At 45.7% G+C, this 15,324-nt stretch overlaps 1 protein-coding gene and 64 pseudogenes across 1 annotated transcript in view; 1 reads left to right on the top strand and 64 right to left on the bottom strand.

The window, feature by feature from the left end:
* The window catches only part of LOC140076453 (uncharacterized), a 107,896-nt gene that overhangs the window by 80,472 nt on the left and 12,100 nt on the right, over positions 1 to 15,324 (top strand). The gene's annotated exons all lie outside the window — the stretch shown is intronic.
* LOC140086824 (5S ribosomal RNA) lies at positions 68 to 186 on the bottom strand (annotated as a pseudogene).
* On the bottom strand, positions 446 to 564 carry LOC140086073 (5S ribosomal RNA; annotated as a pseudogene).
* LOC140092675 (5S ribosomal RNA) lies at positions 635 to 753 on the bottom strand (annotated as a pseudogene).
* On the bottom strand, positions 824 to 942 carry LOC140086825 (5S ribosomal RNA; annotated as a pseudogene).
* LOC140092027 (5S ribosomal RNA) lies at positions 1,202 to 1,320 on the bottom strand (annotated as a pseudogene).
* Positions 1,391 to 1,509, bottom strand: LOC140098370 (5S ribosomal RNA; annotated as a pseudogene).
* Positions 1,580 to 1,698, bottom strand: LOC140083291 (5S ribosomal RNA; annotated as a pseudogene).
* On the bottom strand, positions 1,769 to 1,887 carry LOC140090088 (5S ribosomal RNA; annotated as a pseudogene).
* LOC140099292 (5S ribosomal RNA) lies at positions 1,958 to 2,076 on the bottom strand (annotated as a pseudogene).
* Positions 2,147 to 2,265, bottom strand: LOC140099293 (5S ribosomal RNA; annotated as a pseudogene).
* Positions 2,336 to 2,454, bottom strand: LOC140086215 (5S ribosomal RNA; annotated as a pseudogene).
* Positions 2,525 to 2,643, bottom strand: LOC140090190 (5S ribosomal RNA; annotated as a pseudogene).
* Positions 2,714 to 2,832, bottom strand: LOC140080119 (5S ribosomal RNA; annotated as a pseudogene).
* LOC140090090 (5S ribosomal RNA) lies at positions 2,903 to 3,021 on the bottom strand (annotated as a pseudogene).
* Positions 3,092 to 3,210, bottom strand: LOC140092613 (5S ribosomal RNA; annotated as a pseudogene).
* On the bottom strand, positions 3,281 to 3,399 carry LOC140099294 (5S ribosomal RNA; annotated as a pseudogene).
* Positions 3,472 to 3,590, bottom strand: LOC140089633 (5S ribosomal RNA; annotated as a pseudogene).
* LOC140099296 (5S ribosomal RNA) lies at positions 3,661 to 3,779 on the bottom strand (annotated as a pseudogene).
* Positions 4,220 to 4,338, bottom strand: LOC140099297 (5S ribosomal RNA; annotated as a pseudogene).
* LOC140090001 (5S ribosomal RNA) lies at positions 4,409 to 4,527 on the bottom strand (annotated as a pseudogene).
* On the bottom strand, positions 4,598 to 4,716 carry LOC140088513 (5S ribosomal RNA; annotated as a pseudogene).
* LOC140078550 (5S ribosomal RNA) lies at positions 4,787 to 4,905 on the bottom strand (annotated as a pseudogene).
* On the bottom strand, positions 4,976 to 5,094 carry LOC140095127 (5S ribosomal RNA; annotated as a pseudogene).
* Positions 5,354 to 5,472, bottom strand: LOC140091295 (5S ribosomal RNA; annotated as a pseudogene).
* Positions 5,543 to 5,661, bottom strand: LOC140099298 (5S ribosomal RNA; annotated as a pseudogene).
* Positions 5,732 to 5,850, bottom strand: LOC140090587 (5S ribosomal RNA; annotated as a pseudogene).
* On the bottom strand, positions 5,921 to 6,039 carry LOC140086826 (5S ribosomal RNA; annotated as a pseudogene).
* Positions 6,110 to 6,228, bottom strand: LOC140081654 (5S ribosomal RNA; annotated as a pseudogene).
* On the bottom strand, positions 6,299 to 6,417 carry LOC140092614 (5S ribosomal RNA; annotated as a pseudogene).
* On the bottom strand, positions 6,488 to 6,606 carry LOC140099299 (5S ribosomal RNA; annotated as a pseudogene).
* On the bottom strand, positions 6,677 to 6,795 carry LOC140081804 (5S ribosomal RNA; annotated as a pseudogene).
* Positions 6,866 to 6,984, bottom strand: LOC140099301 (5S ribosomal RNA; annotated as a pseudogene).
* LOC140093651 (5S ribosomal RNA) lies at positions 7,236 to 7,354 on the bottom strand (annotated as a pseudogene).
* On the bottom strand, positions 7,614 to 7,732 carry LOC140099302 (5S ribosomal RNA; annotated as a pseudogene).
* Positions 7,803 to 7,921, bottom strand: LOC140088152 (5S ribosomal RNA; annotated as a pseudogene).
* Positions 7,992 to 8,110, bottom strand: LOC140099303 (5S ribosomal RNA; annotated as a pseudogene).
* Positions 8,181 to 8,299, bottom strand: LOC140084843 (5S ribosomal RNA; annotated as a pseudogene).
* Positions 8,370 to 8,488, bottom strand: LOC140092344 (5S ribosomal RNA; annotated as a pseudogene).
* Positions 8,748 to 8,866, bottom strand: LOC140089728 (5S ribosomal RNA; annotated as a pseudogene).
* On the bottom strand, positions 8,937 to 9,055 carry LOC140095604 (5S ribosomal RNA; annotated as a pseudogene).
* Positions 9,126 to 9,244, bottom strand: LOC140099304 (5S ribosomal RNA; annotated as a pseudogene).
* On the bottom strand, positions 9,496 to 9,614 carry LOC140095036 (5S ribosomal RNA; annotated as a pseudogene).
* On the bottom strand, positions 9,685 to 9,803 carry LOC140099305 (5S ribosomal RNA; annotated as a pseudogene).
* On the bottom strand, positions 9,874 to 9,992 carry LOC140084088 (5S ribosomal RNA; annotated as a pseudogene).
* Positions 10,252 to 10,370, bottom strand: LOC140089730 (5S ribosomal RNA; annotated as a pseudogene).
* LOC140089158 (5S ribosomal RNA) lies at positions 10,441 to 10,559 on the bottom strand (annotated as a pseudogene).
* On the bottom strand, positions 10,630 to 10,748 carry LOC140083339 (5S ribosomal RNA; annotated as a pseudogene).
* Positions 11,000 to 11,118, bottom strand: LOC140093943 (5S ribosomal RNA; annotated as a pseudogene).
* On the bottom strand, positions 11,189 to 11,307 carry LOC140099306 (5S ribosomal RNA; annotated as a pseudogene).
* Positions 11,378 to 11,496, bottom strand: LOC140084090 (5S ribosomal RNA; annotated as a pseudogene).
* Positions 11,756 to 11,874, bottom strand: LOC140099308 (5S ribosomal RNA; annotated as a pseudogene).
* LOC140084163 (5S ribosomal RNA) lies at positions 11,945 to 12,063 on the bottom strand (annotated as a pseudogene).
* On the bottom strand, positions 12,323 to 12,441 carry LOC140089736 (5S ribosomal RNA; annotated as a pseudogene).
* On the bottom strand, positions 12,512 to 12,630 carry LOC140081805 (5S ribosomal RNA; annotated as a pseudogene).
* Positions 12,701 to 12,819, bottom strand: LOC140085594 (5S ribosomal RNA; annotated as a pseudogene).
* Positions 13,071 to 13,189, bottom strand: LOC140089634 (5S ribosomal RNA; annotated as a pseudogene).
* On the bottom strand, positions 13,260 to 13,378 carry LOC140095628 (5S ribosomal RNA; annotated as a pseudogene).
* LOC140089931 (5S ribosomal RNA) lies at positions 13,449 to 13,567 on the bottom strand (annotated as a pseudogene).
* On the bottom strand, positions 13,827 to 13,945 carry LOC140089731 (5S ribosomal RNA; annotated as a pseudogene).
* On the bottom strand, positions 14,016 to 14,134 carry LOC140081807 (5S ribosomal RNA; annotated as a pseudogene).
* Positions 14,205 to 14,323, bottom strand: LOC140099309 (5S ribosomal RNA; annotated as a pseudogene).
* On the bottom strand, positions 14,764 to 14,882 carry LOC140089737 (5S ribosomal RNA; annotated as a pseudogene).
* Positions 14,953 to 15,071, bottom strand: LOC140081808 (5S ribosomal RNA; annotated as a pseudogene).
* On the bottom strand, positions 15,142 to 15,260 carry LOC140080120 (5S ribosomal RNA; annotated as a pseudogene).

Below are 15,324 nucleotides of genomic sequence, written 5' to 3' on the forward strand. Positions count from 1 at the left end.
AGCTGTTCAATTTGAACCTTCTTTTACTATCTCATAGAGAAACTAACACAATTTTCAGGTTCAAAAAGGTCAACAGAACTTAGGATTCCCAGCCAGTCTCCCATGCTGGTACTTGCCAAGCCTTAAGCTGCATTGCTGCTGCGATCTGACGAGAGCAGGCACATTCAGCTTAGAATGGCCGTTGACAGCAGCTGTTCAGTTTGAACCTTCTTTTACTATCTCATAGAGAAACTAACACAATTTTCAGGTTCAAAAAGGTCAACGGAACTTGGGATTCCCAGCCAGTCTCCCAGGCTGGTACTTGCCAAGCCTTAAGCTGCATTGCTGCTGCTAACTGACGAGAGCAGGCACATTCAGCTTAGAATGGCCGTTGACAGCAGCTGTTCAATTTGAACCTTCTTTTACCATCTTTGACAGAGAAACTAACAATTTTCAGGTTCAAAAAGGTCAACGGAACTTGGGATTCCCAGCCAGTCTCCCATGCTGGTACTTGCCAAGCCTTAAGCTGCATTGTTGCTGCGATCTGATGAGAGCAGGCACATTCAGCTTAGAATGGCCGTTGACAGCAGCTGTTCAATTTAAACCTTCTTTTACTATCTCATAGAGAAACTAACACAATTTTCAGGTTCAAAAAGGTCAACAGAACTTGGGATTCCCAGCCAGTCTCCCATGCTGGTACTTGCCAAGCCTTAAGCTGCATTGCTGCTGCGATCTGACTAGAGCAGGCACATTCAGCTTAGAATGGCCGTTGACAGCAGCTGTTCAATTTGAACCTTCTTTTACTATCTCATAGAGAAACTAACACAATTTTCAGGTTCAAAAAGGTCAACAGAACTTAGGATTCCCAGCCAGTCTCCCATGCTGGTACTTGCCAAGCCTTAAGCTGCATTGCTGCTGCGATCTGACGAGAGCAGGCACATTCAGCTTAGAATGGCCGTTGACAGCAGCTGTTCAGTTTGAACCTTCTTTTACTATCTCATAGAGAAACTAACACAATTTTCAGGTTCAAAAAGGTCAACGGAACTTGGGATTCCCAGCCAGTCTCCCAGGCTGGTACTTGCCAAGCCTTAAGCTGCATTGCTGCTGCTAACTGACGAGAGCAGGCACATTCAGCTTAGAATGGCCGTTGACAGCAGCTGTTCAATTTGAACCTTCTTTTACCATCTTTGACAGAGAAACTAACAATTTTCAGGTTCAAAAAGGTCAACGGAACTTGGGATTCCCAGCCAGTCTCCCATGCTGGTACTTGCCAAGCCTTAAGCTGCATTGCTGCTGCGATCTGACGAGAGCAGGCACATTCAGCTTACAATGGCCGTTGACAGCAGCTGTTCAATTTGAACTTTCTTTTACTATCTCATAGAAAAACTAACACAATTTTCAGGTTCAAAAAGGTCAACAGAACTTGGGATTTCCAGCCAGTCTCCCATGCTGGTACTTGCCAAGCCTTAAGCTGCATTGCTGCTGCGATCTGACGAGAGCAGGCACATTCAACTTAGAATGGCCGTTGAAAACAGCTGTTCAATTTGAACCTTCTTTTACTATCTCATAGAGAAACTAACACAATTTTCAGGTTCAAAAAGGTCAACAGAACTTGGGATTCCCAGCCAGTCTCCCATGCTGGTACTTGCCAAGCCTTAAGCTGCATTGCTGCTGCGATCTGACGAGAGCAGGGACATTCAGCTTAGAATGGCCGTTGACAGCAGCTGTTCAGTTTGAACCTTCTTTTACTATCTCATAGAGAAACTAACACAATTTTCAGGTTCAAAAAGGTCAACGGAACTTGGGATTCCCAGCCAGTCTCCCATGCTGGTACTTGCCAAGCCTTAAGCTGCATTGCTGCTGCGATCTGACGAGAGCAGGCACATTCAGCTTAGAATGGCTGTTGACAGCAGCTGTTCAATTTGAACCTTCTTTTACCATCTTTGACAGTGAAACTAACAATTTTCAGGTTCAAAAAGGTCAACGGAACTTGGGATTCCCAGCCAGTCTCCCATGCTGGTACTTGCCAAGCCTTAAGCTGCATTGCTGCTGCGATCTGACGAGAGCAGGCACATTCAGCTTAGAATGGCCGTTGACAGCAGCTATTCAATTTGAACCTTCTTTTACCATCTTTGACAGAGAAACTAACAATTTTCAGGTTCAAAAAGGTCAACGGAACTTGGGATTCCCAGCCAGTCTCCCATGCTGGTACTTGCCAAGCCTTAAGCTGCATTGCTGCTGCGATCTGACGAGAGCAGGCACATTCAGCTTAGAATGGCCGTTGACAGCAGCTGCCTAATTTCTACTTTCTTTCACTATCTCATAGAGAAAGTAACACAATTTTCAGGTTCAAAAAGGTCAACGGAACTTGGGATTCCCAGTCAGTCTCCCATGCTGGTACTTGCCAAGCCTTAAGCTGCATTGCTGCTGCGATCTGACGAGAGCAGGCACATTCAGCTTAGAATGGCCGTTGACAGCAGCTGTTCAATTTGAACCTTCTTTTACTATCTCATAGAGAAACTAACACAATTTTCAGGTTCAAAAAGGTCAACGGAACTTGGGATTCCCAGCCAGTCTCCCATGCTGGTACTTGCCAAGCCTTAAGCTGCATTGCTGCTGCAATCTGACGAGAGCAGGCACATTCAGCTAAGAATGGCCGTTGACAGCAGGTGTTCAATTTGAACCTTCTTTTACTATCTCATAGAGAAACTAACACAATTTTCAGGTTCAAAAAGGTCAACAGAACTTGGGATTCCCAGCCAGTCTCCCATGCTGGTACTTGCCAAGCCTTAAGCTGCATTGCTGCTGCGATCTGACGAGAGCAGGCACATTCAGCTTAGAATGGCCGTTGACAGCAGCTGTTCAATTTGAACCTTCTTTTACTATCTCATAGAGAAACTAACACAATTTTCAGGTTCAAAAAGGTCAACGGAACTTGGGATTCCCAGCCAGTCTCCCATGCTGGTACTTGCCAAGCCTTAAGCTGCATTGCTGCTGCGATCTGACGAGAGCAGGCACATTCAGCTTAGAATGGCTGTTGACAGCAGCTGTACAATTTGAACCTTCTTTTACTATCTCATAGAGAAACTAACACAATTTTCAGGTTCAAAAAGGTCAACAGAACTTGGGATTCCCAGCCAGTCTCCCATGCTGGTACTTGCCAAGCCTTAAGCTGCATTGCTGATGCGATCTGACGAGAGCAGGCACATTCAGCTTAGAATGGCCGTTGACAGCAGCTGTTCAATTTGAACCTTCTTTTACTATCTCATAGAGAAACTAACACAATTTTCAGGTTCAAAAAGGTCAACGGAACTTGGGATTCCCAGCCAGTCTCCCATGCTGGTACTTGCCAAGCCTTAAGCTGCATTGCTGCTGCGATCTGACGAGAGCAGGCACATTCAGCTTAGAATGGCCGTTGACAGCAGCTGTTCAATTTGAACCTTCTTTTACCATCTTTGACAGAGAAACTAACACAAATTTCAGGTTCAAAAAGGTCAACAGAACTTGGGATTCCCAGCCAGTCTCCCATGCTGGTACTTGCCAAGCCTTAAGCTGCATTGCTGCTGCAATCTGACGAGAGCAGGCACATTCAGCTTAGAATGGCCGTTGACAGCAGCTGTTCAATTTGAACCTTCTTTTACCATCTTTGACAGAGAAACTAACAATTTTCAGGTTCAAAAAGGTCAACGGAACTTGGGATTCCCAGCCAGTCTCCCATGCTGGTACTTGCCAAGCCTTAAGCTGCATTGCTGCTGCGATCTGACGAGAGCAGGCACATTCAGCTTAGAATGGCCGTTGACAGCAGCTGTTCAGTTTGAACCTTCTTTTACTATCTCATAGAGAAACTAACACAATTTTCAGGTTCAAAAAGGTCAACGGAACTTGGGATTCCCAGCCAGTCTCCCATGCTGGTACTTGCCAAGCCTTAAGCTGCTGCGATCTGACGAGAGCAGGCACATTCAGCTTAGAATGGCCGTTGACAGCAGCTGTTCAATTTGAACCTTCTTTTACTATCTCATAGAGAAACTAACACAATTTTCAGGTTCAAAAAGGTCAACGGAACTTGGGATTCGCAGCCAGTCTCCCATGCTGGTACTTGCCAAGCCTTAAGCCGCATCGCTGCTGTGATCCGACAAGAGCACGCACATTCAGCTTAGAATGGCCGTTGACAGCAGCTGTTCAATTTGAACCTTCCTTTACTATCTCATAGAGAAACTAACACATTTTTCAGGTTCAAAAAGGTCAACGGAACTTGGGATTCCCAGCCAGTCTCCCATGCTGGTACTTGCCAAGCCTTAAGCTGCATTGCTGCTGCGATCTGACGAGAGCAGGCACATTCAGCTTAGAATGGCCGTTGACAGCAGCTGTTCAATTTGAACCTTCTTTTACTATCTCATAGAGAAACTAACACAATTTTCAGGTTCAAAAAGGTCAACAGAACTTGGGATTCCCAGCCAGTCTCCCATGCTGGTACTTGCCAAGCCTTAAGCTGCATTGCTGCTGCGATCTGTCGAGAGCAGGCACATTCAGCTTAGAATGGCCGTTGACAGCAGCTGTTCAATTTGAACCTTCTTTTACTATCTCATAGAGAAACTAACACAATTTTCAGGTTCAAAAAGGTCAACGGAACTTGGGATTCCCAGCCAGTCTCCCATGCTGGTACTTGCTAAGCCTTAAGCTGCATTGCTGCTGCGATCTGACGAGAGCAGGCACATTCAGCTTAGAATGGCCGTTGACAGCAGCTGTTCAATTTGAACCTTCTTTTACCATCTTTGACAGAGAAACTAACAATTTTCAGGTCCAAAAAGGTCAACAGAACTTGGGATTCCCAGCCAGTCTCCCATGCTGGTACTTGCCAAGCCTTAAGCTGCATTGTTGCTGCGATCTGACGAGAGCAGGCACATTCAGCTTAGAATGGCCGTTGACAGCAGCTGTTCAATTTAAACCTTCTTTTACTATCTCATAGAGAAACTAACACAATTTTCAGGTTCAAAAAGGTCAACAGAACTTAGGATTCCCAGCCAGTCTCCCATGCTCGTACTTGCCAAGCCTTAAGCTGCATTGCTGCTGCGATCTGACGAGAGCAGGCACATTCAGCTTAGAATGGCCGTTGACAGCAGCTGTTCAGTTTGAACCTTCTTTTACTATCTCATAGAGAAACTAACACAATTTTCAGGTTCAAAAAGGTCAACGGAACTTGGGATTCCCAGCCAGTCTCCCAGGCTGGTACTTGCCAAGCCTTAAGCTGCATTGCTGCTGCTAACTGACGAGAGCAGGCACATTCAGCTTAGAATGGCCGTTGACAGCAGCTGTTCAATTTGAACCTTCTTTTACCATCTTTGACATGGAAACTAACAATTTTCAGGTTCAAAAAGGTCAACGGAACTTGGGATTCCCAGCCAGTCTCCCATGCTGGTACTTGCCAAGCCTTAAGCTGCATTGCTGCTGCGATCTGACCAGAGCAGGCACATTCAGCTTAGAATGGCCGTTGACAGCAGCTGCCTAATTTCAACTTTCTTTCACTATCTCATAGAGAAAGTAACACAATTTTCAGGTTCAAAAAGGTCAACGGAACTTGGGATTCCCAGCCAGTCTCCCATGCTGGTACTTGCCAAGCCTTAAGCTGCATTGCTGCTGCGATCTGACGAGAGCAGGCACATTCAGCTTAGAATGGCCGTTGACAGCAGCTGTTCAATTTGAACCTTCTTTTACTATCTCATAGAGAAACTAACACAATTTTCAGGTTCAAAAAGGTCAACGGAACTTGGGATTCCCAGCCAGTCTCCCATGCTGGTACTTGCCAAGCCTTAAGCTGCATTGCTGCTGCGAACTGACGAGAGCAGGCACATTCAGCTAAGAATGGCCGTTGACAGCAGCTGTTCAATTAGAACCTTCTTTTACTATCTCATAGAGAAACTAACACAATTTTCAGGTTCAAAAAGGTCAACAGAACTTAGGATTCCCAGCCAGTCTCCCATGCTGGTACTTGCCAAGCCTTAAGCTGCATTGCTGCTGCGATCTGACGAGAGCAGGCACATTCAGCTTAGAATGGCCGTTGACAGCAGCTGTTCAATTTGAACCTTCTTTTACTATCTCATAGAGAAACTAACACAATTTTCAGGTTCAAAAAGGTCAACGGAACTTGGGATTCCCAGCCAGTCTCCCATGCTGGTACTTGCCAAGCCTTAAGCCGCATCGCTGCTGCGATCTGACGAGAGCAGGCACATTCAGCTTAGAATGGCCGTTGACAGCAGCTGTTCAATTTGAACCTTCTTTTACTATCTCATAGAGAAACTAACACAATTTTCAGGTTCAAAAAGGTCAACAGAACTTGGGATTCCCAGCCAGTCTCCCATGCTGGTACTTGCCAAGCCTTAAGCTGCATTGCTGATGCGATCTGACGAGAGCAGGCACATTCAGCTTAGAATGGCCGTTGACAGCAGCTGTTCAATTTGAACCTTCTTTTACTATCTCATAGAGAAACTAACACAATTTTCAGGTTCAAAAAGGTCAACGGAACTTGGGATTCCCAGCCAGTCTCCCATGCTGGTACTTGCCAAGCCTTAAGCTGCATTGCTGCTGCGATCTGACGAGAGCAGGCACATTCAGCTTAGAATGGCCGTTGACAGCAGCTGTTCAATTTGAACCTTCTTTTACTATCTCATAGAGAAACTAACACAATTTTCAGGTTCAAAAAGGTCAACAGAACTTGGGATTCCCAGCCAGTCTCCCATGCTGGTACTTGCCAAGCCTTAAGCTGCATTGCTGCTGCGATCTGACGAGAGCAGGCACATTCAGCTTAGAATGGCTGTTGACAGCAGCTATTCAATTTGAACCTTCTTTTACCATCTTTGACAGAGAAACTAACAATTTTCAGGTTCAAAAAGGTCAACGGAACTTGGGATTCCCAGCCAGTCTCCCATGCTGGTACTTGCCAAGCCTTAAGCTGCATTGCTGCTGCGATCTGACGAGAGCAGGCACATTCAGCTTAGAATGGCCGTTGACAGCAGCTGTTCAGTTTGAACCTTCTTTTACTATCTCATAGAGAAACTAACACAATTTTCAGGTTCAAAAAGGTCAACGGAACTTGGGATTCCCAGCCAGTCTCCCATGCTGGTACTTGCCAAGCCTTAAGCTGCTGCGATCTGACGAGAGCAGGCACATTCAGCTTAGAATGGCCGTTGACAGCAGCTGTTCAATTTGAACCTTCTTTTACTATCTCATAGAGAAACTAACACAATTTTCAGGTTCAAAAAGGTTAACGGAACTTGGGATTCCCAGCCAGTCTCCCATGCTGGTACTTGCCAAGCCTTAAGCTGCATTGATGCTGCGATCTGACGAGAGCAGGCACATTCAGCTTAGAATGGCCGTTGACAGCAGCTGTTCAGTTTGAACCTTCTTTTACTATCTCATAGAGAAACTAACACAATTTTCAGGTTCAAAAAGGTCAACGGAACTTGGGATTCGCAGCCAGTCTCCCATGCTGGTACTTGCCAAGCCTTAAGCCGCATCGCTGCTGTGATCCGACAAGAGCACGCACATTCAGCTTAGAATGGCCGTTGACAGCAGCTGTTCAATTTGAACCTTCCTTTACTATCTCATAGAGAAACTAACACAATTTTCAGGTTCAAAAAGGTCAACGGAACTTGGGATTCCCAGCCAGTCTCCCATGCTGGTACTTGCCAAGCCTTAAGCTGCATTGCTGCTGCGATCTGACGAGAGCAGGCACATTCAGCTTAGAATGGCCGTTGACAGCAGCTGTTCAATTTGAACCTTCTTTTACTATCTCATAGAGAAACTAACACAATTTTCAGGTTCAAAAAGGTCAACAGAACTTGGGATTCCCAGCCAGTCTCCCATGCTGGTACTTGCCTAGCCTTAAGCTGCATTGCTGCTGCGATCTGTCGAGAGCAGGCACATTCAGCTTAGAATGGCCGTTGACAGCAGCTGTTCAATTTGAACCTTCTTTTACTATCTCATAGAGAAACTAACACAATTTTCAGGTTCAAAAAGGTCAACGGAACTTGGGATTCCCAGCCAGTCTCCCATGCTGGTACTTGCCAAGCCTTAAGCTGCATTGCTGCTGCGATCTGACGAGAGCAGGCACATTCAGCTTAGAATGGCCGTTGACAGCAGCTGTTCAGTTTGAACCTTCTTTTACTATCTCATAGAGAAACTAACACAATTTTCAGGTTCAAAAAGGTCAACGGAACTTGGGATTCCCAGCCAGCCTCCCATGCTGGTACTTGCCAAGCCTTAAGCTGCATTGCTGCTGCGATCTGACGAGAGCAGGCACATTCAGCTTAGAATGGCCGTTGACAGCAGCTGTTCAATTTGAACCTTCTTTTACTATCTCATAGAGAAACTAACACAATTTTCAGGTTCAAAAAGGTCAACGGAACTTGGGATTCCCAGCCAATCTCCCATGCTGGTACTTGCCAAGCCTTAAGCTGCATTGATGCTGCGATCTGACGAGAGCAGGCACATTCAGCTTAGAATGGCCGTTGACAGCAGCTGTTCAGTTTGAACCTTCTTTTACTATCTCATAGAGAAACTAACACAATTTTCAGGTTCAAAAAGGTCAACGGAACTTGGGATTCGCAGCCAGTCTCCCATGCTGGTACTTGCCAAGCCTTAAGCTGCATCGCTGCTGTGATCCGACAAGAGCACGCACATTCAGCTTAGAATGGCCGTTGACAGCAGCTGTTCAATTTGAACCTTCTTTTACTATCTCATAGAGAAACTAACACAATTTTCAGGTTCAAAAAGGTCAACGGAACTTGGGATTCCCAGCCAGTCTCCCATGCTGGTACTTGCCAAGCCTTAAGCTGCATTGCTGCTGCTATCTGACGAGAGCAGGCACATTCAGCTTAGAATGGCCGTTGACAGCAGCTGTTCAATTTGAACCTTCTTTTACTATCTCATAGAGAAACTAACACAATTTTCAGGTTCAAAAAGGTCAACAGAACTTGGGCTTCCCAGCCACTCTCCCATGCCGGTACTTGCCAAGCCTTAAGCTGCATTGCTGCTGCGATCTGACGAGAGCAGGCACATTCAGCTTAGAATGGCTGTTGACAGCAGCTGTTCAATTTGAACCTTCTTTTACTATCTCATAGAGAAACTAACACAATTTTCAGGTTCAAAAAGGTCAACGGAACTTGGGATTCCCAGCCAGTCTCCCATGCTGGTACTTGCCAAGCCTTAAGCTGCATTGCTGCTGCGATCTGACGAGAGCAGGCACATTCAGCTTAGAATGGCCGTTGACAGCAGCTGTTCAGTTTGAACCTTCTTTTACTATCTCATAGAGAAACTAACACAATTTTCAGGTTCAAAAAGGTCAACGGAACTTGGGATTCCCAGCCAGTCTCCCATGCTGGTACTTGCCAAGCCTTAAGCTGCTGCGATCTGATGAGAGCAGGCACATTCAGCTTAGAATGGCCGTTGACAGCAGCTGTTCAATTTGAACCTTCTTTTACTATCTCATAGAGAAACTAACACAATTTTCAGGTTCAAAAAGGTCAACAGAACTTGGGATTCCCAGCCATTCTCCCATGCTGGTACTTGCCAAGCCTTAAGCTGCATTGCTGCTGCGATCTGACGAGAGCAGGCACATTCAGCTTAGAATGGCCGTTGACAGCAGCTGCCTAATTTCTACTTTCTTTTACTATCTCATAGAGAAACTAACACAATTTTCAGGTTCAAAAAGGTCAACGGAACTTGGGATTCCCAGCCAGTCTCCCATGCTGGTACTTGCCAAGCCTTAAGCTGCATTGCTGCTGCGATCTGACGAGAGCAGGCACATTCAGCTTAGAATGGCCGTTGACAGCAGCTGTTCAATTTGAACCTTCTTTTACTATCTCATAGAGAAACTAACACAATTTTCAGGTTCTAAAAGGTCAACGGAACTTGGGATTCCCAGCCAGTCTCCCATGCTGGTACTTGCCAAGCCTTAAGCTGCATTGATGCTGCGATCTGACGAGAGCAGGCACATTCAGCTTAGAATGGCCGTTGACAGCAGCTGTTCAGTTTGAACCTTCTTTTACTATCTCATAGAGAAACTAACACAATTTTCAGGTTCAAAAAGGTCAACAGAACTTGGGATTCGCAGCCAGTCTCCCATGCTGGTACTTGCCAAGCCTTAAGCTGCATCGCTGCTGTGATCCGACAAGAGCACGCACATTCAGCTTAGAATGGCCGTTGACAGCAGCTGTTCAATTTGAACCTTCTTTTACTATCTCATAGAGAAACTAACACAATTTTCAGGTTCAAAAAGGTCAACGGAACTTGGGATTCCCAGCCAGTCTCCCATGCTGGTACTTGCCAAGCCTTAAGCTGCATTGCTGCTGCTATCTGACGAGAGCAGGCACATTCAGCTTAGAATGGCCGTTGACAGCAGCTGTTCAATTTGAACCTTCTTTTACTATCTCATAGAGAAACTAACACAATTTTCAGGTTCAAAAAGGTCAACAGATCTTGGGATTCCCAGCCAGTCTCCCATGCTGGTACTTGCCAAGCCTTAAGCTGCATTGCTGCTGCGATCTGACGAGAGCAGGCACATTCAGCTTAGAATGGCTGTTGACAGCAGCTGTTCAATTTGAACCTTCTTTTACTATCTCATAGAGAAACTAACACAATTTTCAGGTTCAAAAATGTCAACAGAACTTGGGATTCCCAGCCAGTCTCCCATGCTGGTACTTGCCAAGCCTTAAGCTGCATTGCTGCTGCGATCTGACGAGAGCAGGCACATTCAGCTTAGAATGGCCGTTGACAGCAGCTGTTCAGTTTGAACCTTCTTTTACTATCTCATAGAGAAACTAACACAATTTTCAGGTTCAAAAAGGTCAACGGAACTTGGGATTCCCAGCCAGTCTCCCATGCTGGTACTTGCCAAGCCTTAAGCTGCTGCGATCTGATGAGAGCAGGCACATTCAGCTTAGAATGGCCGTTGACAGCAGCTGTTCAATTTGAACCTTCTTTTACTATCTCATAGAGAAACTAACACAATTTTCAGGTTCAAAAAGGTCAACAGAACTTGGGATTCCCAGCCAGTCTCCCATGCTGGTACTTGCCAAGCCTTAAGCTGCATTGCTGCTGCAATCTGACGAGAACAGGCACATTCAGCTTAGAATGGCCGTTGACAGCAGCTGCCTAATTTCTACTTTCTTTTACTATCTCATAGAGAAACTAACACAATTTTCAGGTTCAAAAAGGTCAACGGAACTTGGGATTCCCAGCCAGTCTCCCATGCTGGTACTTGCCAAGCCTTAAGCTGCATTGCTGCTGCGATCTGACGAGAGCAGGCACATTCAGCTTAGAATGGCCGTTGACAGCAGCTGTTCAATTTGAACCTTCTTTTACTATCTCATAGAGAAACTAACACAATTTTCAGTTTCTAAAAGGTCAACGGAACTTGGGATTCCCAGCCAGTCTCCCATGCTGGTACTTGCCAAGCCTTAAGCTGCATTGATGCTGCGATCTGACGAGAGCAGGCACATTCAGCTTAGAATGGCCGTTGACAGCAGCTGTTCAGTTTGAACCTTCTTTTACTATCTCATAGAGAAACTAACACAATTTTCAGGTTCAAAAAGGTCAACAGAACTTGGGATTCGCAGCCAGTCTCCCATGCTGGTACTTGCCAAGCCTTAAGCTGCATCGCTGCTGTGATCCGACAAGAGCACGCACATTCAGCTTAGAATGGCCGTTGACAGCAGCTGTTCAGTTTGAACCTTCTTTTACTATCTCATAGAGAAACTAACACAATTTTCAGGTTCAAAAAGGTCAACGGAACTTGGGATTCCCAGCCAGTCTCCCATGCTGGTACTTGCCAAGCCTTAAGCTGCATTGCTGCTGCGATCTGACGAGAGCAGGCACATTCAGCTTAGAATGGCCGTTGACAGCAGCTGTTCAATTTGAACCTTCTTTTACTATCTCATAGAGAAACTAACACAATTTTCAGGTTCTAAAAGGTCAACGGAACTTGGGATTCCCAGCCAGTCTCCCATGCTGGTACTTGCCAAGCCTTAAGCTGCATTGATGCTGCGATCTGACGAGAGCAGGCACATTCAGCTTAGAATGGCCGTTGACAGCAGCTGTTCAGTTTGAACCTTCTTTTACTATCTCATAGAGAAACTAACACAATTTTCAGGTTCAAAAAGGTCAACAGAACTTGGGATTCGCAGCCAGTCTCCCATGCTGGTACTTGCCAAGCCTTAAGCTGCATCGCTGCTGTGATCCGACAAGAGCACGCACATTCAGCTTAGAATGGCCGTTGACAGCAGCTGTTCAATTTGAACCTTCTTTTACTATCTCATAGAGAAACTAACACAATTTTCAGGTTCAAAAAGGTCAACGGAACTTGGGATTCCCAGCCAGTCTCCCATGCTGGTACTTGCCAAGCCTTAAGCTGCATTGCTGCTGCTATCTGACGAGAGCAGGCACATTCAGCTTAGAATGGCCGTTGACAGCAGCTGTTCAATTTGAACCTTCTTTTACTATCTCATAGAGAAACTAACACAATTTTCAGGTTCAAAAAGGTCAACAGAACTTGGGATTCCCAGCCAGTCTCCCATGCTGGTACTTGCCAAGCCTTAAGCTGCATTGCTGCTGCGATCTGACGAGAGCAGGCACATTCAGCTTAGAATGGCTGTTGACAGCAGCTGTTCAATTTGAACCTTCTTTTACTATCTCATAGAGAAACTAACACAATTTTCAGGTTCAAAAAGGTCAACGGAACTTGGGATTCCCAGCCAGTCTACCATGCTGGTACTTGCCAAGCCTTAAGCTGCATTGCTGCTGCGATCTGACGAGAGCAGGCACATTCAGCTTAGAATGGCCGTTGACAGCAGCTGTTCAGTTTGAACCTTCTTTTACTATCTCATAGAGAAACTAACACAATTTTCAGGTTCAAAAAGGTCAACGGAACTTGGGATTCCCAGCCAGTCTCCCATGCTGGTACTTGCCAAGCCTTAAGCTGCTGCGATCTGATGAGAGCAGGCACATTCAGCTTAGAATGGCCGTTGACAGCAGCTGTTCAATTTGAACCTTCTTTTACTATCTCATAGAGAAACTAACACAATTTTCAGGTTCAAAAAGGTCAACAGAACTTGGGATTCCCAGCCAGTCTCCCATGCTGGTACTTGCCAAGCCTTAAGCTGCATTGCTGCTGCAATCTGACGAGAGCAGGCACATTCAGCTTAGAATGGCCGTTGACAGCAGCTGCCTAATTTCTACTTTCTTTTACTATCTCATAGAGAAACTAACACAATTTTCAGGTTCAAAAAGGTCAACGCAACTTGGGATTCCCAGCCAGTCTCCCATGCTGGTACTTGCCAAGCCTTAAGCTGCATTGCTGTTGCGATCTGACGAGAGCAGGCACATTCAGCTTAGAATGGCCGTTGACAGCAGCTGTTCAATTTGAACCTTCTTTTACTATCTCATAGAGAAACTAACACAATTTTCAGTTTCTAAAAGGTCAACGGAACTTGGGATTCCCAGCCAGTCTCCCATGCTGGTACTTGCCAAGCCTTAAGCTGCATTGATGCTGCGATCTTACGAGAGCAGGCACATTCAGCTTAGAATGGCCGTTGACAGCAGCTGTTCAGTTTGAACCTTCTTTTACTATCTCATAGAGAAACTAACACAATTTTCAGGTTCAAAAAGGTCAACAGAACTTGGGATTCGCAGCCAGTCTCCCATGCTGGTACTTGCCAAGCCTTAAGCTGCATCGCTGCTGTGATCCGACAAGAGCACGCACATTCAGCTTAGAATGGCCGTTGACAGCAGCTGTTCAGTTTGAACCTTCTTTTACTATCTCATAGAGAAACTAACACAATTTTCAGGTTCAAAAAGGTCAACGGAACTTGGGATTCCCAGCCAGTCTCCCATGCTGGTACTTGCCAAGCCTTAAGCTGCATTGCTGCTGCTATCTGACGAGAGCAGGCACATTCAGCTTAGAATGGCCGTTGACAGCAGCTGTTCAATTTGAACCTTCTTTTACTATCTCATAGAGAAACTAACACAATTTTCAGGTTCAAAAAGGTCAACAGAACTTGGGATTCCCAGCCAGTCTCCCATGCTGGTACTTGCCAAGCCTTAAGCTGCATTGCTGCTGCGATCTGACGAGAGCAGGCACATTCAGCTTAGAATGGCTGTTGACAGCAGCTGTTCAATTTGAACCTTCTTTTACTATCTCATAGAGAAACTAACACAATTTTCAGGTTCAAAAAGGTCAACGGAACTTGGGATTCCCAGCCAGTCTCCCATGCTGGTACTTGCCAAGCCTTAAGCTGCATTGCTGCTGCGATCTGACGAGAGCAGGCACATTCAGCTTAGAATGGCCGTTGACAGCAGCTGTTCAGTTTGAACCTTCTTTTACTATCTCATAGAGAAACTAACACAATTTTCAGGTTCAAAAAGGTCAACGGAACTTGGGATTCCCAGCCAGTCTCCCATGCTGGTACTTGCCAAGCCTTAAGCTGCTGCGATCTGATGAGAGCAGGCACATTCAGCTTAGAATGGCCGTTGACAGCAGCTGTTCAGTTTGAACCTTCTTTTACTATCTCATAGAGAAACTAACACAATTTTCAGGTTCAAAAAGGTCAACGGAACTTGGGATTCGCAGCCAGTCTCCCATGCTGGTACTTGCCAAGCCTTAAGCTGCATCGCTGCTGTGATCCGACAAGAGCACGCACATTCAGCTTAGAATGGCCGTTGACAGCAGCTGTTCAATTTGAACCTTCTTTTACTATCTCATAGAGAAACTAACACAATTTTCAGGTTCAAAAAGGTCAACGGAACTTGGGATTCCCAGCCAGTCTCCCATGCTGGTACTTGCCAAGCCTTAAGCTGCATTGCTGCTGCTATCTGACGAGAGCAGGCACATTCAGCTTAGAATGGCCGTTGACAGCAGCTGTTCAATTTGAACCTTCTTTTACTATCTCATAGAGAAACTAACACAATTTTCAGGTTCAAAAAGGTCAACAGAACTTGGGATTCCCAGCCAGTCTCCCATGCTGGTACTTGCCAAGCCTTAAGCTGCATTGCTGCTGCGATCTGACGAGAGCAGGCACATTCAGCTTAGAATGGCTGTTGACAGCAGCTGTTCAATTTGAACCTTCTTTTACTATCTCATAGAGAAACTAACACAATTTTCAGGTTCAAAAAGGTCAACAGAACTTGGGATTCCCAGCCAGTCTCCCATGCTGGTACTTGCCAAGCCTTAAGCTGCATTGCTGCTGCGATCTGACGAGAGCAGGCACATTCAGCTTAGAATGGCCGTTGACAGCAGCTGTTCAATTTGAACCTTCTTTTACTATCTCATAGAGAAACTAACACAATTTTCAGGTT

The sequence above is a fragment of the Engystomops pustulosus genome, chromosome 9 (assembly GCF_040894005.1).
Source record: "Engystomops pustulosus chromosome 9, aEngPut4.maternal, whole genome shotgun sequence".
Taxonomy (NCBI): Eukaryota; Metazoa; Chordata; class Amphibia; order Anura; family Leptodactylidae; genus Engystomops; species Engystomops pustulosus.